We start from the raw sequence: 25,368 nt of genomic DNA, 5'->3' as shown, positions 1-25,368 counted from the left end.
ATTATTAAATAAAAAATACTTTATTTAAAATGTATAGGAATTTTATTTGAAGGTTTATTTCGCGCAAGTATTAAATACAAAGTTATGTATGTTGGAAGTTCAATTTTACGGAGCGGGGTAGATATGTAGTTCCCAAACCGAGCGATGGCAGAAGATATCGACGTGGCGTCGCGTACGATAGATGCGTTGTAGCGCGGGGGATCAGTCAAGGACGAATTAACAAAAAAAAGGCGAATGTTGATGTATCGATGGTCGAACTGCAAGTGTCTGCTTTCCCGTTGCCCATCCTTTTTGTGAGTGGGTGCATAGCTATGGTGAGTTGTGTTGGTGTCATCAGCTGTGGTGAATCAAGCTGTTTTATTAAGGTTCGCCAGTTTTCTCGGTTAAAGTGGGGGGATGCTTAACTCATTTAAACAATTTGCATTTAAAGTTGAAAATTTTGCAAATTTTATCTTGCAATTTCTCGATTTCTAGTAATTATTTATTTCATATTATGCACTTTTTATGCACTTATACTTCATTGCATTGTTTCTACATATTTATTTTTTAGTAATTATTTAGTTATTAGCTTAAAATAAGCATGTTATATTTTACACAATTTTCATTCCATGCACAATAACAAAAGTATTCCGTGTTTACAGATATTAAGTGTTTCCATAATTACACATTTATTAAACGAATAAGAATGGATATAAAAACTCAAACGCAGAAAACAAATACGATCTGAAATAAATTTTCCATTGTAATAAAAAAAGTTTTAAGGCTTATAAGTATGTTTAATCTAATAATTTAATAAAAGGATCATAATGATTATTTGCAATACAACAAAGGTAAAACAGGGTAAACATTAGTCCATTCGCGTCCCACTTCTTTCTGCATTGGCGGCCTTCGGCCGCACTTCGAAAAAGTCGGATTTTTTTTTGAGTAAAACCTCTTTTTGCGTTGGCGGCCTTCGGCCGCAAATCAAAAAAAATAACCCTGGCCGATCCAACACCGGGGTGTGTCGGATTTTTTTTGAGTAAAACTCCTTTTTGCGTTGGCAGCCTTCGGCCGCGCTTCAAAAAAAATCACCCTGGCCGATCCAACACCGGGGTGTGTCGGATTTTTTTATGTATTTGGGGTATAATCTTATTTTTTATTCATTTTTATTCGTTTGATAAATGTGTATTTATGGCAACACTTATTATCTGTCAACACGGATTACTTTTGTTATTGTGCATGGAAAGAAATTTGTGTACAATATAAAATGCTTATTTTAAGCAAATAACTAAATAATTGCTAAAAAAATAAATATGTAGAAACAATGTAATGAAGTATAAGTGTATAAAAAGTGCATAATATGAAATAAATAATTACTAGAAATCGAAAAATTGCAAGATAAAATTTGCAAAATTTTCAACTTTAAATGCAAATATCTCGAAAACTATAAGTTTGCGGCAACAATTATATATTTTCTTAATCTGGAGCAGCAGCTCTATCCAACAATACTACTGAAATCGTGGGATGGTAGACTAAAGCCGACCCTTGTTCCGGAGTAAATCATTTCATTTTGAAATTCCAAGCCAAACTTAGTGTAAATCAAGTAACAGCTGTCAAAAATATAAAAAGTATTGCCTCATTGAAAATAATTTATCTTGGTTAGCATTGCGGTAAGTAAATTCAAGTTTTGATTATACTATTGTTACGTTTCTGTGTTTTCATACTTATATTAGGAAAAATAGTAAAAGTAGTGGCAAAAAAAGCGCAAAGAAATTGTAGTTGAATTCCTTAGGTAAATAATATTTCATAAAGAATGTATTTGGCTAAGTTGGTAGGACTGCCCTTAATAACTTTGCCAAACATGAGCGCGATCTGTCAACCTGTCTGTCGACTGTTTGTTTACAGCAGCTACTTTAGCTGACACTTAATCACACGACTTCGGCTGTTGAGTGGTTTATCCCACTAATCTTTTAAATTTATCAAGATTTCGCCATACAAAAATGACAGTTCCAATCACTTCACTCCGACGCTGATTTTGCGCCATCTACTTGTCAGCATTGGAAATCTGTTACATTATCACAGCTGATTTAGACACTACAAAAGGTAAAAAATGTAAAGAAACAATTTTTTTTAAAGCAATGAATCTAATTTCACCTGAAAAACGACTTAACAAATGAACTAAATGCATCCACTATTTCTATTATATGGAAAATATTTGAAAAAAGACGGCTTTTATTTCAAAATACTAATGACAATCTTTTCTTTTGATAAATATTAAGCGATGTGACTTCATGAATGACAATAACAGCTGTTTTTTGATCTTGCTAATGATAGTGAGAACACTGTTTGGTTATGAAATGCTTAAATGTAATCTAATCTTTTAAATTTTCGGTCTGAACATGGTATTAGTCGGTACACCTGAGTAGTGTGTTGTGATTTTTACAATGGATAAAAATTCCAACAAAGAATTTGTCTAAAATTTTTTATTTATAACAAAGTTTCTTGTGCGAAAGCATTGCGAATATTGGAAAAAGCTTACGCTAATGAATATATTAAAAAAGTGAAGGATATGGTGCTTGAAAATCGTCATGCAAATGTTAAAGAGATGGCAAGAGAGTTCGACATCTCTCGCGAGTCCATTCAAATGATTTAGTGGATATTTTGGGTATGAAATGCGTTCTAGCTCGACTCGTCCCGATAAAGCTTAATTTTGTGACCAATTTAAACCCGTTTTGAATGCCATCGATCAACCACCGTGTTCACCATATTTGTCTCCGTGTGATTTTTTTTGTTTCCCAACCTGAATTGCCGCTCCGTTTAATCCGTTTTCAGTCCATCGAAGTGATACAACAAAATTCGCGTAAGGTCATTCCAAAAAGTGCTTATGAAAAGTGTTTCGAGGTCTAGAAAAGTTGACATAAGAATATTGCATCTGGTGAGGATTACTTTAAAGGCGAAAAAATAAATACTGATTAATAATTAAATATTTTGCGTTTTATTTACAATATCCGTATACTTTTTTGTATGTACGAGTATGCCGGACGTACAGGCTTATATGTATGTGAATCGATTTTATACGAATATCAAATAAGTAACTAATAAGTAGCTTGAAACAAGTTTTTTCCGCCAAAACTATCACAAGATTTCTTTTAGAATTACTTTTAGAACATTGTGACAGAGTGCACTTTGATTTAAGCAGGACTCATGTACAAATGTCATGACATAAATACATACGTATCATACTTATAAACCAATACACGAGAATAAATCGCAATGACGGAAATCAATACCGAAATATGCAATGGCACGAGAGCGAGAGCTGACTCGGTCAATTTATTCAGAATTACTATTTTGAATGACTATTATAATCAGGGATGCTGTAAAATCTGATAGTTGTCGGAATCAGAATTGAAACCGATCAAAAAAAGCAGTAGGTGTCATGAATTCAGACATTCTGTTAAGAAATCAAGTTATTTTATTGTTACGAATTGATTTATCTGTATTTCTATAGAAAAAAACATAAGAATAAAACACGAAATGTGTTAATTATTGAGTTTAAAAAAACGCGGATATTTAAGGGCCTGCTTTAGAGGCTTAAAAATCGATTTTTTTCGGGAGGGAAAGAAAAAATTAATTAAAGCAAAATTTCTAGGGTTTATATTTAACTATTTTTTGGATACGAATTCTTTGATATTCTGCCTTAGGGAATCAATTGCCTGATGCATCTCGCGTGAGCATTTGTCGGGCGGCGGGCAGTACGCAGGTCGCGATTTCTCTCGGAAACAAAAAATTCATAGAGATTATATTTGTTAATAACTTATCTTTAAGTTAAACTAGGAATAAAAGAAATTCTAAATTTTTTTAAATTTGGAAAAAAGTGGTTTTTGACCAAAAAATGTTACTTTATATTGTTTAAACATATGTTCAAACTTAACTTTCCTTAGGTTTTTTAGGTTAAATACTCGTAGAAGATAATTTAATGCCAAAGATAATAAACTTTGCCCCAATTCCATACGTTTAGTTTATTTCAATCCTGCCCGCCAATTAAGAAAAGTCGTAAAAATGAAAAATCGAGTCAAAGACTTCGCTTTCTGCCCAAGCACTCATATACAGAGTGGCTGATGAAAGCCGCTACCAAAAAAAATTAAATAACTTTTTTTCTATTTAATGAATCTGGTTAATTTTTTTTTTTTGCAGATTGACTTTTACATTTCGACAAGAAGCTTATCTGCTCAAATGGGTGTAAGCAGACAGTCATTACAGTCAATTATGCACAAAGATTTGGACTTATTCCCACATAAAATTCAAATGGCCAACAAACTGAATGCTGCAGACTTGCCGATTCGCTTGGAATTTTGCCAGAAGATGCTTCAAATGGTGGAAGAGGATGGAAACATGTTGAACTGTCTTTTCATGTCTGACGAGGCCCATTTCGATTTAAACGGCAACATAAACAAACAAAATTGTCGAATATGGAGTGCTTCCAACCCACAGATACTCCATTGCATCCACTTCGTGTCACAGTGTGGTGTGCAGTTTCATTACGCTGCATTGTCGGGCCCTACTTCTTCGAAGAAAACGGGCACACCGTTACGGTTACTGGAGACCGTTACTTGAGCATGTTGAGAGAGTTTTTCTATCCAGAATTACGCCGAATGAGAATTTCTTTCAACTCTGTGTAGTTTCAGCAAGATGGTGCAGCTCCTCACATAGCCCAACCTGTTATGACAGAATTGCGACGAAAATTTCCCAATAAGCTGATATCCAGAAACTCCACATTCCGCTGGCCACCCAGGTCGCCTGACCTTACTGCACCTGACTTTTTCTTGAGGGGTTATTGCAAACAGGAAGTCTACAAAGCAAAACCAACAAATTTGAATGAACTAAGGCAATCCATTCGAGAAATAATTGCGGCTATTCCTGTCTCAACTCTCCAAGCAGTAATTAACAACTTTTTGGTAAGATGCCGCACATGCATCAACGAGCAGGGGGGCATTTAAATTCCATTATTTTTAAAACTAATTAAGCTATATTTAATAAAATTGAATGAGCTTTAACATGAATAAAATAAAATGAATTCCATACACTGAAAAAAAATTATTTGAGTTTCTTAATGTAGCAAAATTCACCAGCCACCCTGCATGTATCTGCCACATACTTCTGAGAAACAAAAACTTGTTAATTTTGATAATTGAAGGGACAGCTTTTAATATACTTACTTTGGATAATAATTGGTTATTTCCTTTTTTAAGCTTTAAAAAAATCTAACATTTGAACTTTTTAGACGAAGATAGCTATTGGAAAACTATGCATGAATTAGATGAAAATCTTACAGTTATCTTATCGAACCATCCCGGAAATTATCAAAATGTGCCTAAGTGTTTGAAATGAAGATCTAATGCTCTTGAATATTTAGACGAAGAACGTTTCCAACAAATGCTCCGAGTCACAAGTGATCATTATTGATCAAAGACAGTACACAGTTAAACAACGATGAATCTATTAGGCAATTTTCGGTAGATCTACACCTAACTATAACCGTATATCCTTTGGGTTAATCGAGTACGGCGATTTGAAAAGTAGCTACACTGTTTGGAGTAGGAGATGGTGAAACACTTTACAATATTACAAATCGAGTATTTTCGTATTTTTTGGAATTAAAATCTAGATATATCACTTGGCCAAATACGAATGAAAAACAAGATATCGTTAACCGTGCGATTCTGATACAGTTTCAAGTCTCTAAATTTAAGATTTTAAGTTAGAAAAAATTTTTGTGACTTGAGACGAATTCGTTATTCTGTAAGTGACAGTCATTAAAAATTTGCGAGTCTCTCAACTGAAAGCGAACAGGTCTGACCATCTGTCACATTTCCTTATTTAGAGATGTATGTAAAACCTGAATCAAAAAATACTGTCGATAACAAATATTAAATTATCTTTAACGCTGTAAAAAAGCTTAATTACCAATAAAACTAAAAATAAAATGTTGTATTTCAAATACGATAGAGCTAAAATTTATGTGAAATTGATTTTTTTTTTTTACTTTTACTTGATTGAGTTTTGTATAAAACATAAACACCAACAATCGATTACTATCTGTGATGATCTCTTTAAGTGAATCGTCAATACATTCAAAATGGAAAACAAAGGTAACTAAGCGTTTAATTAAATATTTGCTGTTATATTCCTTTACTTGTATATAATTAATTGTTACATTTGCAGAATCATTGCGGACAACAAAAGAGCAAATTGAATGCTCTTTAGCATTTCTAAGATCACAAAAATTATCCCACGCGACCAAAAAGGTTGGAAGAGCTGTGGATCGAGCTTTGTCAGCAGCTAAATGCTTTGAAAGGTCCATCATTTCGCCTACGAAATGGAAGGAGGCAAATCCTTACATATACAAATATATATATTTACTAGAGGACCCGCCTACGTTTTACTGTGGCTGATACATAGGCTACATGGCTGATACATAAGTATTAGTTAAAGAATAATCGAATTTTTGATGAAGCAAAAAAAATGAATCAAAAAGCATTTCGTGTGTTAAGAAAGAATTGGTTTTTGCGGTAAAAATACTATTGAATTTGGGCTGTGCATCAGTGAAATCCATCGAGTCCAATTGATTGTCAGCCTGGTGGACTGCATATTAAGAAACGGTTCTCAAGCGTGGAAAGACAAAAAAATCGACTGGCAAGGTAATGGCATCAGTCTTTTGGGATGCCCGTGGTATATTATTCATCGAATGATAAATGAGCCAGTTTTAATTCATTGCATTGTGTACTTGATTTCAGTTCTATTCTACCATTCCCAATATTTAGCAATTTTATTATTTTTCAGAAAGGATCAGTTTGAAATTGTACGCATGTATGCATGTATACGTCGTTCCCGTTTAAATATTGTATTGCTCTGTGCAATGCTTCGAAAATATTTCTGTATATCTCAAATTTTTTATCAACACTTCAGTTATGCCCCTATTTTTTTATGCCAGACCTTTTGCAATTTTAAATTGCCTGTCAAGATACCCCCTCCAATAGTTAGCAGGTATGAAAAAAATGTTATAGCTACCCATAGATGTATTGAATCACCCAATTTATTACTTAAGAACGAACTCTGTCCTCAATATAAAAACTTGATCCACAGATGTCGCTTTTACTTTGGCATCGTTTTGTTTAATGCACGTTTACGCCAATTTAAGGTTTGAATATTGGATACTGCGATGGTAGCGCCATCTATCGGTCAAACATTCCAAAATTAACAATTGATTAAAAATGAAAAAATAATTTAAAAAACATTTTCCAGTGGACCAAATTGTAAATCTATACCATTCTCGAACCTCCTTGAACATACACACAAAATTTCATCAAAATCGGTACATCCGTTTAGGAGCAGTTCAAATGCAAACACACGGTCAGAAGATTTATATATATAAAGATATTCATTAGGATGCTCCTAAAAAAATTTGATTTTTTTTTCAACTTTTACCCCCTTTTTTTAGTGTCCTATTCATTTAACATATCGCGACAAAATTATTATTCTCAGAAACGTTTTTTTATTTTTATTGAAAAAATTCCAAATTTCCAATCACTATGTTTAATTGTCTAATTGAGATAATCAAACTTTGTCACGGGAATTTTTAAATTTTTAATATGTAATGGTTATTTTTGAGAAATAAAAATTAATTGGTGAAATTTAGTTTGATTGAAAAAGCGAAAATTCCTATGTTAAGTAAAAAGGAAACTAAAAAAAAAACGAAGCGACCCTTTAGAGTTAAGCTACAGCGCCTGGCTTGAGGGAGGATTCTTTTCGTCAATCACTAAAATTTGAGGGGGTAAGAGTCGAAAAAAAATTCAAATTTTTTTTTGAAGCACCCTAATATACATATATTTCAATTGAAATAAATATCTTGTTTATTTCACAGTGTTTTAACCATTGGAAACCCCAGATTCCGAGTTGGAAGAGCTGGCAATGGAAGCATTAGGGAGGACCGTGGTTGATGGACTGCCTGATGTCCCAACTATAGGAGTAGAGGTATGATTAAATAAAATCTTTGCGTATATGTTTATATACAAATTTTTTTTAAGTAAATAAAATGGAATGATAGTTTCTTTTTACGTTTAGAACGACATTATAATCCATATACAGTAGAGGCCCGCTAACCCGGATCAATTAAAACCGGCCCCTATCCGGAATATAAAGGAATCCGGGCCAGCGCGATATTTTTTTCCCTAGTATAGGTTGACAGCTGCAACCAATTGTCATCGGCTCGTCTCATACTAAGCTCAGTTTCTATATAGCACTCGAGCTGTGAACACGTGTTATAACCTCTCTGCGACAACAAAAAGAAATTCGACACTCCGAAAGTTTTTTTCAACTCTGTGTACAGTTGATTTTTTTCACATTTTCCAATAAATTCATCCAGGTAAATATGTTTATAATATTAGTTGAGCCTTTAGCCTTCGACACACGGAATTTACATTGTGTTCATTATTCACCGCCATTTTGCAAATATGAGCGTTTGGGGAATCTCGGGAATCTCTTATTACGGGGAATGTCGGGCCACATAGTTTTTTACATTTGACATGCTAACTTCATATATTTGACGTGTATAAGTGATTTTTCGTGCAGAATTTCAACAACACAATAGTTTTTCTCATTTCCTGATAGTTTCGTGCTCCGAAAATTTTTTTTAGTCATTATGCCGCGGTACTATCCCAAACAAGAGAAAATTGTTGATTTCGACAACATTCTGGAGGCGATCAAGTCGGTGAAAATACATCACAACAGCGTTCGACAATCTGCGAGGGCACACAAAATTCCGAGGACCAACCTGATGCGTTATATTGCAGCATTTGATGGAAAACGAAAATATTTTTAAATGTTGCTTTCTCCAATAAAAATGCAAATTGAGACCTTACCTCAAACAATCTCAAATAGTGACTAGAGACTGCTTACAGAATCGCGTTATAAAACAACATACAATAAGATGCCGCATTACATAAGGTATATTGATGGTACTGAACTGAAACTTGAAGAAGCACCAGTTGTTAACCATTCAGCTATTTTACAAAAAGCCGAATCTATTCCATAAAGGCACAAGCTGTATGCGATTATCTGTTAAGGATTCGTCACAGGGATAATGGGATGCCCAACTTATTCCAGTGTGAGAGCGCCTCAAAATAAGCGTTTTTTATAACATTTTCCATTATGACCAGATCGAACAAAATAAGAATTTTTGGGCATTTTAAATTAAAATACCCAACATTATTTACGATTGCAAATTATTATATATTGGACTTTTAATATATGGCGAAACTACTTAATTCCTTTTTTATGATTTTATGGTATTTTAAAACAACTGACTTTCGATCTTTCAATACTTAATAAGGTGAATTAAGCCTGTTAGTTCTCAAATAATAAATGTTTTTAATCAATTGTAATAGAAAATTAATTCTATTATGCTTCAAATTACAAAACGTTTTATGAAATATATTTCAATTTCGCATTTTCTTTGATTTTCATTGTTTTAAATTTTTATTAGCCATCTTGAACGGCGGCAACAAATCCCTCCGTTTTCATATTTTTTGGTAAGATTTCAGTCTGGCCATCGCTCGTTTCCAATTGCTAAACGTCAAAACCTCCTCAATCCAGTCAACTGTCAAAGTTGAGGTGGTTTTGACGTTTAGCAATTGTTCTCTCACTTCCAGTGAGAGAGGAGTTGGACATCTCATTATCTCTGATTCGTCGTGTAGTAGCAGGACACTGGTAGTGTACACAATGCTGGCATGTTTCGTACTACTGCTCTCTCAACTCAGCAAGATTCACTTTTTACTTTTATCACGCCATTTCGCTCAAATTCACAAAAAATGGACTATTCAAAGCGTAAAGCTTTAAACTTGCAGATATCGCGTGAGGATTGAACATTGCTTTGGGATTCTAAAAGAACGCTTTGGAAGCCTCAAAGAATTAAGAATACGTATTCAGGACGAAAAAAAGTCATATTCAATGTTCCAACTGGTTTATTGTTTGCTGTATATTGCATAACATCTTACGAGCTACTTCTAACGATATTGAAAACGTAGTTGTCGATTGACTACAACCTTTTCGCCAGGTGGAAACGTTTAGAACGTAGTTATGTACATACATAGCGGTATTGGGTATACCAACTACAGTTTTGTGTAACTATTTACATAAGATCATACTTACGAAACTTAAAGGAATAAGCTAACTGTCATAAATAATCATAAATAAATACAAATGTAATTATTAAATTAATTGAAATAATAATTTCGTACATAGCAACTCTTTCTTTAATTTCTAATTCTATCAACTTATATTTTTCATCTGTTTCTATTTTTTTAATTCTGTATCTAATTTTTGAACTCACTATCTAATTTTCTTTCTTGAATTTTCTTCCCTTCTGCGAACTTATACTTGTCAAATTCCAGATTCTTAGCTATCCAACGGAAGATTTCAGTGGCCGACTTGACCGTTGGAATGCTAATATCGCGGTGGAAATTGCTGGGATCTAAGGTGTGGCATTCGATGGCGCACCAGGAACACATTCCTCTTCTAAGAATTCTACTTCGCATTCTGGTGCACGACTAGCTGGACACATGTAGCTGAAGCGAAGGCAGGTTATTTGTAACCAACAACGGGTGATCCAAGAATGATAGAATACAAGATTACGACACTAGTTTACCGTTAGTTTTTTTCGGTTTAGCTCTTGACAATTCTTACAAAAACAAGTACATTGTGCAACAATTTCGTGACGTCACACTTGGGCGTTGAGAAGAACAAGCATAGAAATGCATACAAATTGTAAACAGAAAAGTTAACACTTTTGGAAATTCCCAAAATAATATTAATTCATTCGTCTTTGCAGCAAAAATTTCAGTGGAATGTTTAGAATATTGTTGCGAGAAAAGATATATGTAAGTAGTTTTAGGCACATCCACAATAAATAAAGTAGCATGTGTGGAAATTGTTCAAATGAAGAAAACCAGTGAAAGTGTACTGTTGTATTTATTTAAATTTCTAAGCATAAATATTTTAATTTTTTAAAATGAAATGTGCAGTGGCTTGTTGTAATAATTATTATGCAATTAAAGGATCGAAAACGAATTTTTGTCAGTTTTTCGGCCGATTTAAAAGTTGCCAAAAAATGGGTGTTATTTTTCAAAAGAAATGATATATTTAATACTAAATCCTCTTTAATTAATTAATTTCACAATTCTTTTATCATAATTTCATACATCTGAACTTATAATATATGTATATATTTATATACAACACAAGAAACGTCTTCTCCATTTGAATCACAACTTAATAGACAATTTTATTATCAATAGGCCGATATATTTCTTTAGAAATGATTCAAATCTTTTCACTCAACAATATTCAATCGCTTCACTAAAAGTTTTCATTAAAATCGAAAGAATTAATAATATTTTGCGAATTTACAAAAGTGTTCACTTTTCTGTTTGCAATTTGCAAGCCATTTGACAGTTTTTCACTCTTGTTCTTCTCAACACGCAACTATGACGTTTCATAATGGCGGTTGTCGTAATCTTGTATTCTATCATTCTTGGGTTGATCGGTAACGGCTTTCCAAATATTTCCTTCAGATGGTCGTAAGAGCCACTCACTCTCTTTCCAGTTCTTCTTTGGCCTTTTCCTCTTCGCTTGGGGCGCACCTTCAGTATTCATTCTTATCAGAAACTATAAAAATTGTTTAGAATTTAAATAGAAATTATTAAATCTATTTCAAACTTACCCTCTTCAACAATTTAACGGGTAAATATGTCTTTGTGTAAAGTGACAGCTGACACAGGGTTGCAATTATTTTTCATCATTGCACGAAAATAAACATGGGTTTTGTCTTACAAATTTTACAGCCATTGCAAATATTTTTCTGCGTGATTTGTTGTTGTGTCGTTGAACCAATTGGAAAATTCCAAAATTCGTGCAATACGTGCACCGTGCAAGGATTTTGCAAGAGAAAGAGAATCCCCCTATTATATTGATTAGATTATCATTTTCGACGCCTAACCTTAGCTTTTTTCGATTATCATTAGATGAAAATAAATAGATGCTATACAAGTAAGGAAGTAAGGAAGAGCTAAGTTCGGATGCATCTGAATATGCAAGAATCAAAGCCAGGAAATTACCTCATGATGCGAAACGTCAATCAGAGGTTTGGAATCCAAGCAATTGTTTATACATAGCTCATACACTTACTGAAAAATTCGGCATAAGGTTTATTGGAAAACTTAAAATCATTATATGCAGTATATGGGAGTTGCGTATAGTAATGATTCGATTTTATCTATTTTTACCAATACCACATAATATTAACATGCCACATACTAAGAACTGTTCACTGGGTTTCATAAACTACCTCACATCCAATCACCAATCATATGGAGTAAAATCAGCCGGATGTTCGAAAACTCTGATAATAGGGTCAAACCACGTCAAGTGGTCCAGAGAAATTTTGCAAAATCACCGATTTTGAAAACTAGCAGTTCATTAGGAGGGGGACCACATGCATACCCGGTGAAATAAATATTTCGTAACAATTTATTTTTGTTAAAGTTAGTAACTATGATAGAAAAAATAATTTTACAATTTTATCGTGCTCATCCATCTATAACTTTAACAAAAAAAAAGTTTACGAAATATTTATATCACGAAGTATGCGTCTGGTCCCCTTCATAATGAACTGTTAATTTTCTAATTCGGTGATTTTGCAAATTTTCCTGGACTTCACGTCGTTTGACCCATTAGTTAGATCAAGATTTAGCTCAATTTTATACATATTTATAAAACTTTTGTATTTTTAACATATCTATTGAATACTTACTCAAGTCAACGCTTAACGCCATCTGTTAGAATATCTTGGAGCTAACGGATAATTATGACTGTCAAATAATAGACAAAGAATTTGAAATAATATAATATTGCGATTATAAATTGAGATGTAAGCTATCCTATCAATAAAAAATAATTTGCAATAAAATATTCAATTAAAATTATTAGTGCTTCATTGTTCAATTGTTTAATTAAAATATATACATGTAAATGTTGTTTAATTAAAATATATACATGTAAGTACTATCACGGAGGATGGAGCAACGTGCCACGCAAGTAAGGAAAGTTCTCTGATAGCCATTCACTTAGGGGTGGCCAGAAACGATTATCTATACTAATTATATAAAATCGCTTATATGAAAAATGTTTGTAACGGCTAATCTCCTAAAGTTCTGAAGCGATTTTTATAATTTTTTTTTTTAAATAAAGCATTTGCTCTAGGCTCGCGAGTGGTATACTTTTTTTTTTAATTTTCCGAAATCAAATCCTTTTTCTTTCGGGTTGAAGTTTTTGAAAAACCAAAAATATTGCAAGCATAAGGTTTTTCGTTCACCAAACGCAGTCTACAGCGAAGCGCGCTTTGTGTGTGTGCGTGTGCCCTTTATCGTTTGCGGCACGCACTCTCTCTCTCTTCCATCTCTGCACATCTTTTCCAGCATAACGTAATGAAGTAAAGTACATACATATGTACATATGTATGCACTCTCTCTTCCATCTCTCACATCTTTTCTACATAACTTATTGAAGTAAAGTACAAAGCAAAAAAGTTTGCATATATAAATGATCGCAGAACAAGTGAAATAACGCTAAACAGCACAATCAAATGCTCGCATAAATTGCCGTATGTATGCATGTATGTAGTTATGTAAATACAGTGTCAACTATATTTATTCTGTTTTACAGCTACTTATTTTGCAGCAACGCACCGTTGCTTGAATTACTTTTCTTATTGTCTTTGTACTTTTTTGTAACAAAGCACATTGAAAATAAAAACAGAACGCTCTCCGTAAGGAACATCCAAAAACCAATAAAATCAAATATTAAGATGTAATGTGGTTTTCATGTGTGTCTGCGAAATACTTGCTGGTTTCTTCTAACTTTATTGTATTTATGATCGTATTCTGCAAATGGTAGAGTAAAATTGGAAATTTATTGTCTTTAAATCAAAAGGTAAAGATTAGATTTAAGCGAAACTAATTTGGTTAATAATAAATATAGGGTTTTTACAATAAAAGCTTTCAGAGATGCCAAAAGCAAAATCTCAATTATTTAGATCCTCATCAAATAGACGGCAAATTCAGCTAAGATGAAATGAGACGGTCGACGAGAGTGCAAATCGCGTAGAGAATGTAAGGTTGCAAATGATGCAGAATAGACAAGGGGCGATTGCTTTCAAATCAGCGTTTAACTATAGACAGGATTGTAATTATTTGGACCATTCCCTTTTATTCATTGGTCGAATGAATGGCATTTGCAATTTTTGTAAGGCTAAAAAGTGGGTGAAAGAGGCACCAGGTTTGTGTTGTAGCAAGAGACATGCAAGTGAGACATATAGGTGAGCCTTCGCTGACAATCAAAGCGCTGCTTTGAGGTGAGCATCAGTCGTCCTGTCACTTAAAAAAAATATAAGAAAATGCAATGGTTGTGACTTCGTTTGGTGGTAATGAAATTAGGGAGGGTAATTTCATGCCAACGTTTAAAATACATGGACAAGTTTACCACGTTATTGGGAGTTTATTGCCAGCGCCGAACGCAACACCAAAATTTAAATTGACTGCCAATATGCGAATAAATCTTTGTGGAGCTGGACCATCCAATCGGTTTGCAGAGTTCCTACTTAAAATAGGTAACGGTTGCAAATCTGTCACCAAAGATAGTTATGTAACAATGCCAGATATTGCAGGAACCTGTGTTAGAACAGTTGACCAACTTATTGATAACGTGTATCCAGATATTATTAATTTGCACCACAAAGATTCTAAGTGGTTATATGAGTGAGCTATAATTACTTCGACGAATTCCGCTGCAGACGAAATCAACAAAGCCGTTTGTCAAAGAATATTATCAGAATATAAAATTTACAATTCTTTTGACACAGTGACAGATGAAGGAGACGTTGTTCACTATCCAACGGAGTTTCTTAACTCTCTTAATCCCTCGGGACTACCTCCATTTCAACTAGAACTTAAAATTGGTACGCCAATAATCCTTCTACGAAATCTTAAGCCTCCCAATTTATGTAATGGCACTCGACTGAAGATAACGCACTTGATGCCTAATATCATTCAAGCAAACATTTTAACCGAACCTGCAGCAGGCGAAAGCACAATGATCCCTCGGATACCAATGATACCTACAGATCTTCCATTTAGTTTCAAAAGAGTACAGTTCCCCGTTAAGACGTGTTTTGCGATTACCATTAATAAGTCCCAAGGGCAAACATTTAATACTGTTGGCATAGATCTCCGAAACGAAGTATTTTCTCACGGTCAGTTATATGTATGTGGCTCTGTCACGAATTGGTTCCCCGCAAAACAAACTGTTTTCATTTCTGGCAATGGAAATAAAACAAAAAATGTTGTATTCACTAAAGTTTTTAATAATTAAAATATATCCTTTTTGGTTATTGTTCCAAAATACATCAATTATAGTATACCTTATTTCATATCTTGAATTAATATTTACTCTATACAATCCTATTTATTTTAAGTAAGAGTTTTGAATTGTTACCTTTTTGTTATCTATTTTTAATTTTTCTGTAAAAAAAAATTTAATAAACAAATTATTTATAACGTTAATGAATTTGAAAGTGTTTGCAATTAATTCAAATATGGGTAGTAAATATTTGTAAGTCTAACATAAGATACACATTATACTCATGTATGTGTGTTTACATGTACGAATAAAGGTATTCTTTTATTTGCATTTTAAACTACATTAAACTCTTTCCAATACCCTCATCGTTTCAGTTTTTGCGGCGTAACAAAGTACGCCGGGTATTTGCTAGTATTACATATGACTCAAGCAACTCACGACTTCCGGTCTTTGACCAAGTATCCTCTGGGTAGCCTAAGAACATCCGTTTGAAGGCGAGCTAAAGTGACGTCACGTCAAGTAAAAAATCATACCAATGAAAAGTAACAACAAGCCTCGGATAAGTGAGCCCCCTTTTGATGACGACCATGGCAAACGGAATAAGGACTATGAATTGAGGGCATGCACCTGGAATGTCCGGTCCCTTAATTGGGAAGGTGCTGCTGCCCAGGGCACCACCAGGGTGAGCAAATAAGGTATCTTTGGCACTACGGTCGGTAAATTCATAAATTCAGCCTCCACGACAAAACATCCCCAATTGGGTTGAGGCTGATCGACTTTGCCGGGAGCCGAAATATGGTTATCTGTAGTACTAGATTCCAGCACAAGAAAAAGCATTAAGCTACCTGGTTGTCCCCGGATCGAAAAGCGACCAACCACATCGAGCACGTTGTGATAGATGAAAGACACATCTCCAGTCTTCTAGACGTGCGTACGCTCCGAGGTCCTAACATTGATTCGGACCACTATCTTGTTGCATCCAGGATTCGTACCCGCCTCTGTGCGGCAAAAACGCACGTCAACAAACACAAGGAAGGTAAGACGTCGAGAAGCTGCAATCACAGACAGCCGAACGATTTCCACTCGGCTTGCACTCCTGCTTTCTGGGAGCACTAGTCAACAACTCGGTATAAGGGAACTGTGTTACAGCATTTCAAACTCCTTACGTACAGCTGCTACCGAAATCATTGGTTTTCGGAAAATGCAAAAGAACAGCTGGTACGACGAGGAGTGCCGCAGCGGAAAGAAAACACCGAAACCGAAAGATACCGAGAGTTCAAGAAGAAAGCGAGACGCATTTGCAGACAGAAAAAGAAAGAGACCGAAATGGGTGAGTATGAAGAGCTTGATGAGCTGGCCGACAGGGGTAATGCTAAGAGAAGTTTACAAGACCAATGTCTGAATTTAGTATCCCCGCAAAACTAATACGGCTGAGTAAACTGACGTTGAGCAACACCAAAAGCTCCGTCAGAATCGGGAAGGACCTCTTCGAGCCGTTCGATACCAAACGAGTTTTCAGACAAGGGGACTCCCTATAGGGGACTTCTTCAATCTGCTGCTGGAGAAAATAACTCGAGCTGCAGAAGTTAATCGAGCAGGTACAAGAGGGTTACAGCTGGCGTATGCCTCAACACCCGCGCCGTTAGTTCTGCTTTCTCCAGACTAGACAATGAACCAAAACAAATGGGTCTGGCAGTGAACGAGAGCAAGACGAAATATCTCCTGTCATCAAACAAACAGTCGTCGCACTCGCGACTTGGCTCTCACGTCACTGTAGACAGTCATAACTTTGGAGTCGTAGATAATTTCGTCTATCATGGGACCAGCGTAAACACTACCAACAATGTCTGTCTGAAAATCCAACGCAGGATAACTCTTGCCAACAGGTGCTACTTCGGACTGGGTAGGCAATTGAGAAGCAAAATCCTCTCTCGGCGAACAAAAATCAAATTCTATAAGTCACTCATAATTTTCGTCTTGCTATATGGTGCAGAGGCTTGGACGATGACAACAACTGATGAGTCGACGTCGCAAGTTTTGGAGAAAAGGGTTTTGCGAAACATTTATGGTTCTTTGCGCGTCGGCCACGGCGAATGACGCATTCGATGGAACGATGAGCTGTATGAGATATATGACGACATTGACATAATTCAGCGAATTAAAAGACAACGGCTACGCTGGCTAGGTCATGTTGTCCGAATGGACGAAAACAGTCCAGCTCTGAAAGTATTCGACGCTGTACCCATCAGGGGACGCTGAGGAGGAGGAATATCTCCAATCCGTTGGACGGACCAGGTGGAGATGGACCTGGCTTCCTTAGGAATATCCAATTGGCGTCACGTAGCGAAAAGAAGAAACGGCTGGCGCGCTGTTGTTAACTCGGCTATAATCTCATAAGCGGTGTCTACGCCAGTAAAGAAGAAGTATTATCACATAGTTATTAGGATGTGTTATTCTGAGGCAAACTTTTTTTTCAACTGAAAAACAAGCTAAAAACTTTCGAAAATGTGAAAAAAGTCACTCAAAAGATGAGCTCTTATATTAATATTATTTCTATATTCCATTTAAATAACATGGGAAAAAAATCATTTCTTTTGTGGTGGTTATTGTGCGGAGGTTATTATATGTGCAAGTTAATACCACCAGTTCATATTACATGAACATATTCTTTATCTGTCATAAATATGTAAGATGACACTTAAGACCCATGTGGTCCGTATGGACTTAGGTGGTCCCAAAATATATTTCGTAGATTGTAAGATGAATCTTTCCACTTGTAACATATGTCCTATCTCAAGTGGATTGTAGATATACTTCCTAGAATGTAAGATTAATATTTGTATCTAGGCTTAAGCAAAATATTGTATTTAAGACAGAGTATAAAGAAAACGAGGCAGTTGCCCGTGGTTGCCCACGAAACTCAAAACAAATTATTAATTTGCACGCGATGGCTGCCAGTAGGGATGGTAAACTCGACTCCGATTCTACTCGAGAATCGAGTTTTTTCGTAAAATAATCGATTTTTCGGAATCGATCTTCAGTAGTCGAAGTCGATTAAGAATCGATTCTTATATTATATCTTAACACTAGAACTACCACACCAGTCAAAATGACATTTTTTTTTAAATTTCTCCATCATGTAACTTTTTTGTCTCTCAACAATGTCTGACTTTTCCAGCGATAGCTTAAGAAATAGTATTATAAATAGCATTTTTTTTCTTATTCAACGAATACAAAATAATTTCGTATCATGGGTACTTATACCAGCACCAGTCAAAATGACTGTTTCCAGTTAAAAATGTAAAATCATGCTGCGATTTGCTTACCGATCACGAATCGACACGACTTCTCGTTTTGTATAACTACAAAGTGTTTCTTAGAACTTTATAGAATTTCTTAGAATTTTTTGTCACACTCTTTATGTAAGCATTATTTGTGATTTTAGTTTTATAAGCCCTGAAAATGACAAAACGTTTGAAAAAATCTGAAATTTTGGAAAATCTGAACGATATAGCAATGGAACTTTCTGTTATTGAAGATGATGAACTCTATGTCAGTAATCAAGAAATTAAAAATCATGTATGCGACACCCAAGAAGAAATTTTTGAGAGTGGAAATAGTGACAAAGAGGTTTTGAACGAAGAAAATATTCAGGACTCCTCAGAAAGTGACAGTGAATTTGAAAATATTTTGAATTCTCGTAAAAGAAGATGTATGCAAGTACGTTCTAGTTCTGAAGATGAAAATGAAAGTATACGACAAGATAATCAAAATGAAATTGCTGCGGACGGAACTTGTTGGGAAAAAATACAAGAAGGGTCTTCTCCTGAAAGACTAGCACTTCATAATATCTTCAAAGACGTATCCGGTCCAACAGGATATGCAAAAAAAATATTATGAAAGGTCAAGTAAGTAGCGCATTTTTTTTTGGTAATCGACGATCGTATGCTTGAAAATATAAGATCTTGCACGGAATTAGAAGCATCTCGAGTTTTGGGTAAAAAACGGAACCTAACAGCAACAAAATTGAAAGCTTTCATTGGAGTTTTATATGGACGGGGAGCATACGAAGCAAAAAATTTAAAAGTTTCATATCTTTGGAACGAAAAATGGGGACCAAACTTCTTTGCAAACACCATGAGTAGAAATGATTTTACGGAAATATTGAGGTTTATTCGCTTTGATAAAAAAGTGAGAGAAGTCAACGTCTTCAAAACGATAAATATGCTTTAGTATCAGCAGTATGGGATACTAGTAGATTCATCAAAAATAGTATTCAATGCTACAAACCAGGACAAAATATTACAATAGACGAACAACTCTTGTCAACAAAAGCGAGATGCAGATTCACCCAATATTTTCCGAATAAACCCGACAAGTTTGGGATAAAATTTTGGCTAGCATCTGATGTTCAAACTAAGTATATTGTGAATGGGTTTCCTTATTTAGGAAAAGATGAGACACGAGTAAGATCACAGCCTCTAAGTGAATCTGTTGTGCTACAACTTATCGAACCATTCACTATGAAGGGAAGAAATATAACAACCGACAACTTTTTCACAAGCTTACCACTGGCATCTAAATTGCTAGCCAAAAAAACAACATTTGTTGGCACTATACGCGGAAACAAAAGGGAAATGCCTAAAATTTGTAAAACAAAGACGGTTCACGAGAAACTATTGTACCTACAACTTCAAAGACCTTACTTTGTTCACGCAAATGGTGTCAAATTGGGTACTGTAATAATAATAAAACTAGCACCATTTGTAATATCTGTAAAAATTTTGTATGCGGAAAATGCACTCAAAAGAAAATCTATGTTTGTAGGAAATGTGACAAATTATAAATATACTCGTACCAAATAATTTACCTTATACTATAAAATTAACTTAAATTTACTAGAATTTATTTTAATTTTTTTAAACCGAATCATATTTTCTTTATGAAACTTATTATTATTATTATTGTTTAAGTGATGAAATGTAAGAATATTTATTTAGGGATCATGGCCCCACGTACTACACAGCACAAAATTCCTTTTGTAAGCAACCAATCTTGTAACAAATAAATAAACTATTATATAAACTTTACTATTACGTATTTTTTAAAGACTAGTCATTTTGACTGGTTTTGGTAGAAATAGCTTCGACAAAAGTGTGGTAGTTCTAGTGTTAATATTAAGAGCTCATCTTTTGAGTGACTTTTTTCACATTTTCGAAAGTTTTTAGCCTGTTTTCCGGTTGAAAACAAAGGTTGCCTCAGAATGACACACCCTAATAGTTATATTATTAAATTTGCTATGCGTCAAATCACTTTTATGTATGTATGTATTGTGATGATAAGGGGTACTAAGGCTCCAGGATATATGCAACTAAATTTGGTTATCGAGCTATTTAGTTTCCGCTTTCTTCTCATGTTATTGATTTATTTTATTCATAATAATTATTATAATTATATTATACATATATAATTATAATTAATCGATTTACAAAAATTTATTTTCCAATTTGCAGATAATTTACGGTGATTAATAATGCTATCTCCAAAAATTAATTGATATACTATATACATACATATATGAAAAAATTTTACAAAGCTCCCCATAATTTTTTAATAACTATGCAAATTTTCATTATTTTTATTAAACTTCTATTAAAAATTATTTTGCGCTCCTCATTTCAATGTGTTATGCTGCATGTTTTTGCGCTTTTTTAATATTTAAACGTTGAAATTAATTCTTATTAGGTCGAATTCCACCGAAATCTATCACCCAGCATATGCTGCGGATCAGGAAAAGATGTGCTGTCACCTCTACCTCCTCCGCCCGAACTTTAATTAACACTTCTTGCTGGTGATTCAGCTGATTCAAAATTATTTCTTCGTAAGATACGCAAATTTTATTCTTGCTAAACTAAAATTTGCAATTTCGTATCAAATGGACGTAATTTTGAAACTACATTCAAAATACAAGGCCAAGTATACCGTAAAATTAGGTCATTGATGCCAATGACTGATAATGATCCGAAATTTCTTCAAATTTTTTTTATGGGCAATTGTGAAGAGCGCGTGTCAACTCGGTGCCAGTGTAATTTCATTAAACAAGCAGAGAAGAGCAATTGTGATATTGCTGGAAAATTTTTTAGAAGATCAGAATCAATTAATTCGAATGATTAAAAGAGTTTCGCCGCGATTGCAAAATTATAACTATGAAGTCGTCATAAAAGCCGACAAAGTACCATTAGGTGAACGTGCTGGCAGATTCAACGCTCCAACTGTTGATGAGGTTGCTGTAATTTTGGTCAGGACAGGATGAATATCATATACTCTGTATATTATATTAACATCAAACAGTCTGATCCAAAAACCGGCAAAATTAACAACTAGACATTTTGCATTTTAATTTCTTATTTCATTATATTTTTTTATTTTTGTTTAGGTGCGGAAGGAGAAGTTCAATGAACTACTACGCACACCGTATTGAAAACGGTAAAATGCAATCAGATAAGCAATGCATTAAACAGCCAGATAATTTATGCAGTGTTCTTCAGGTAAAAAATGAATTGATGCAGAGTATTTTTTCGAATATACGGAGTAATTACTTGAATCATAACTGGCTCAATGGGCGGGCTATTTTGGCAGCCAAAAATATTGATGTTGACGAAATTAATTTCCAAATGCAACAGTTGTTACCAGGCGGTCTCTGTCTCTTAAATCAATCGATACTGTTCTTAATGAAAGCGAAAGTGTAATTTTTTCAGTTGAAATTCACTAGATATACCGGGAATGCCACCACATAATTTTATTCTCTTGCGTAATTTGAATCCACCTCAATTATGCAAAGGTACGCTTTTGACTATAAAAATTCTATTCAGATTCTACGATACCCTTCAGGAGGCTACAATTTCTAATTCGTTTAGCTTTTGCAATAACGATAAATAAATCTCAAAGCCAAACAATGTGTATTTATGGTTTAGATCTAGAAAATCCATGTTTTTGTCATGGGCAAATGGTAGAAAAACCGTCGAATCTATTTATGTTCGCTAAATACGGATTAACCAAAAATATTGTGCACCAATTAGTACTAATTTAAATTGAGATTAAAAGTATTGATAATTTAAAATATTGAATATTATTCTTAAAGATTTAAAACTACTTGTTAGAAATTTAAATAAAAAAAAGTTAATTCTTTTGTATTAACTCTTGCCAAATATCAATAATAGTCCTTCCCCTTTAAATTCCAATCCAGTGGGTTCTTATGCCAGCTTTAACGTTTCCGTCTTCGTTCGTATATAATAATTTCATTGTGTTAAGGGGTAGAGTTCAAGAGTTTACTACAATGTAATAAAACAGAAACTTTAGCCACAGCAACGCATGACCGGGTCTGCTAGTCTGGTAGTATAAACTGTAGTAAACATTCTCTCAAATTTTGAAATCGAAATTCAAATTATTACGGTCGCTACAGCGTTTCTTATAGAGAGTGGGGAGCGCTACAACTCTAATCTTTAAACGCGTTTTTCTCAGAATGGTGTTTTTCAAAACGGTTTCCACTCTAAAAGGAAGAGTTTTGAAGATATATAGTTCCAATTTAAATAGAGCATTTTTAATGTTATTCGCTATCGCGCTATGGAAACTTTTGGCCAAAAATGTATTTCATTTTACCAGAAATTATTCGAAATTGTTGTTGATGAAAATCAAAATGTAGATTAGCTAAATCTACCCGAAATGATATCGCATAATCTTCTGTTAAAAATTGGTTCGCCTATTATTATTCAGCGTAATTTGAATTGTCGCAGGAATCATTTTGACTGGAAATTTTAATGGAGAAATTATTCTCTTGATACAAGTATGTTAGAATGTAAGATACGAAAAGAACTAAATTTAAATGAGTTTTTTATAATTAATGTATATCTTAGCCGTAGCTACGCGTGGACGGAATCCTCTAGTATATATATACATATATAATAGATACCATATGTATACCCTGTCAAGAAAGTATCGTGAATTTATAAATAAAACGAAAATTTTTCATTCATCATCCCAATTTATTTTATCGCCTTGAAAGTAACATCCATTTTCAATCGTCAAAACATTTCTTATAGGCACTTTCCGGAATGGCCTTCAGCTCTCGCGTCGAATTTGTTTTGATGTCTTCAATTGATTCGAAGCGTGTTCCCCGAAGTGGCGGATATCAGGAGAATCCGGTGCTTTCTCAATGAAATTTGTTGAGTGTTTGGCCAAATACGTTGACTAAAATATCAAAATTTGACAAAGACTACTGAGGTCGACTGACATAAACAGCTGTTGTAAACACACTGGTTGACAAATCGCGCTGATTTTTGGCATCATAATTAACGACAGTTGTACCAACCTAGGAAAAAAATTTACCTGTCTTCCATATAAACGGGAGATGAGAGGGGAAATGAAGAATTGCCGATACTTTCTGACAGTATGATCAGAGTAACGAATTGACTTGATTTAGCCTTGTCCTTCTGACTTATCTAAGCAAATAAAACTTTTTTATTTGTGAAGTTTATTCGAACTTTGGCGCAACGTTGTTTTATTTATACTACAACTTAAGTAATGAACAATAGAGGGTGGGCACTGTCCGAATTCTCCGTTATTCCATATCGTGGATCGTTGTCTAGTTGTTGTTGAATATTGAAACAGGATTGTTATTTGGGGAAGAGAAGGAGCCAGTGTACTTGAAAACGCGGTAGATAACCTTGAAATTACATTTTTGGAAAGAATTGTTAAAAGTATTTGACAAAGATCAAATTTTTTATAGAAATAGTAATATTAATCAAAAATAAATAGGAAATAATTACGATATTTATAATTTAAAACAATCGTGTTGGGGCCAATGACCAAAGTTATGTAACAGAGTCATTTGGATGGCACCGCGTAGACTTTCTTCTTCTTTAACCAAAGAGGACCAGTTGTTTCTTCTTTCCGTTAATGGCGCCAATTTGAGAAACCAACCTGACCTGACACCTGATCTCTCCAAAGCAGTGAAGAGTTTCTCTTCCATTGCTTCTATCGGCGAGTACTGAATCGAAAACCTTCAAAGCTAAAGTGTTCATTTCTATCCCTACAACAGGATAGTGCAGCCGCTATCTCTTGATTCACTACCACTATATCAATGTCGCCGTATATTTTATACAGCTAATCGTTCCATCGAATTTGGTAGTCATCATTGCCTATGCGCAAAAAACCATAAATCTTTCGCAAAACCTTTATCTCGAACACTTTCAAGGCCAACTCATCGGATGATGTCATTGTCCATGCCTCCGCACCATATAGATGAGCAGTGGCGGATTAAGTATTTTGCCGCCCTAGGCCCTGTCTGATTAGCCGCCCTTTTTAAAGGATGAAATTTTATTTCTTTGAGTCCGTTCATTTTATTAAGATATAATATTTATTTCATAAAAGTATAATTGTTAAACAATAGAAATAAATATTAACAACATAAATAACAGTCAGTATTTAGGCCAGTGCCTAAATTCTTATTATCCACCCTAGTGAGTATATAACAAACTATTGCCAGTTAGCTGTTGACATAAACCGCTAACAACTCTCACTCAACTGGCAATAGTTTCGTTAAAATCACTTCACTCAATAGCTTAGCAAGATAATCACTTTTTTTCAACCCTCAACCAAGAAGGAAGAGAATCAAGACGACCACCGGCCATCATCACCATTCTTATTAACAAAGGTAATTTATAACAATTTAACGTATTAGACACAATAAATTCGTTTTATATATTAAACACAAAATTGGGTGTTTAAAGTAATACACTTTCCTTTTTTTTTATTCTTAATAATCGACGCATCGTCCTCGAGTGACTCGTCGAGAGTTCGAGAATAATCAGTGAGTTTTCTTAAACTATAATGTATAACTTAATTTTTAAATATCTTCTT

The 25,368-nt window shown here is 34.3% G+C and overlaps 2 long non-coding RNA genes across 3 annotated transcripts; one reads left to right on the top strand and one right to left on the bottom strand.

Annotated features, from left to right (window-relative positions):
• Window positions 1–235: 235 nt before the first annotated feature.
• Window positions 236–14,726, top strand: LOC125779568 (uncharacterized). 2 transcript variants are annotated; one of them, XR_007423332.1, is made up of 4 exons: window positions 236–2,914; window positions 4,177–13,696; window positions 13,759–14,025; window positions 14,091–14,726. It is a non-coding gene; the product is annotated as an uncharacterized LOC125779568 (long non-coding RNA). The 2 variants fall into 2 exon arrangements; XR_007423331.1 differs by having other exon boundaries at window positions 4,177–14,025.
• On the bottom strand, window positions 2,448–3,134 carry LOC125779602 (uncharacterized). The gene is made up of 2 exons (XR_007423384.1): window positions 2,996–3,134; window positions 2,448–2,924 (listed from the first exon to the last, which is right to left on the bottom strand). It is a non-coding gene; the product is annotated as an uncharacterized LOC125779602 (long non-coding RNA).
• Window positions 14,727–25,368: the final 10,642 nt, after the last annotated feature.

Source organism: Bactrocera dorsalis, chromosome 6 (assembly GCF_023373825.1).
Source record: "Bactrocera dorsalis isolate Fly_Bdor chromosome 6, ASM2337382v1, whole genome shotgun sequence".
Taxonomy (NCBI): Eukaryota; Metazoa; Arthropoda; class Insecta; order Diptera; family Tephritidae; genus Bactrocera; species Bactrocera dorsalis.
Note: the sequence above shows the minus strand (reverse complement) of the source record. Positions and strands in the feature narration are given on the sequence as shown.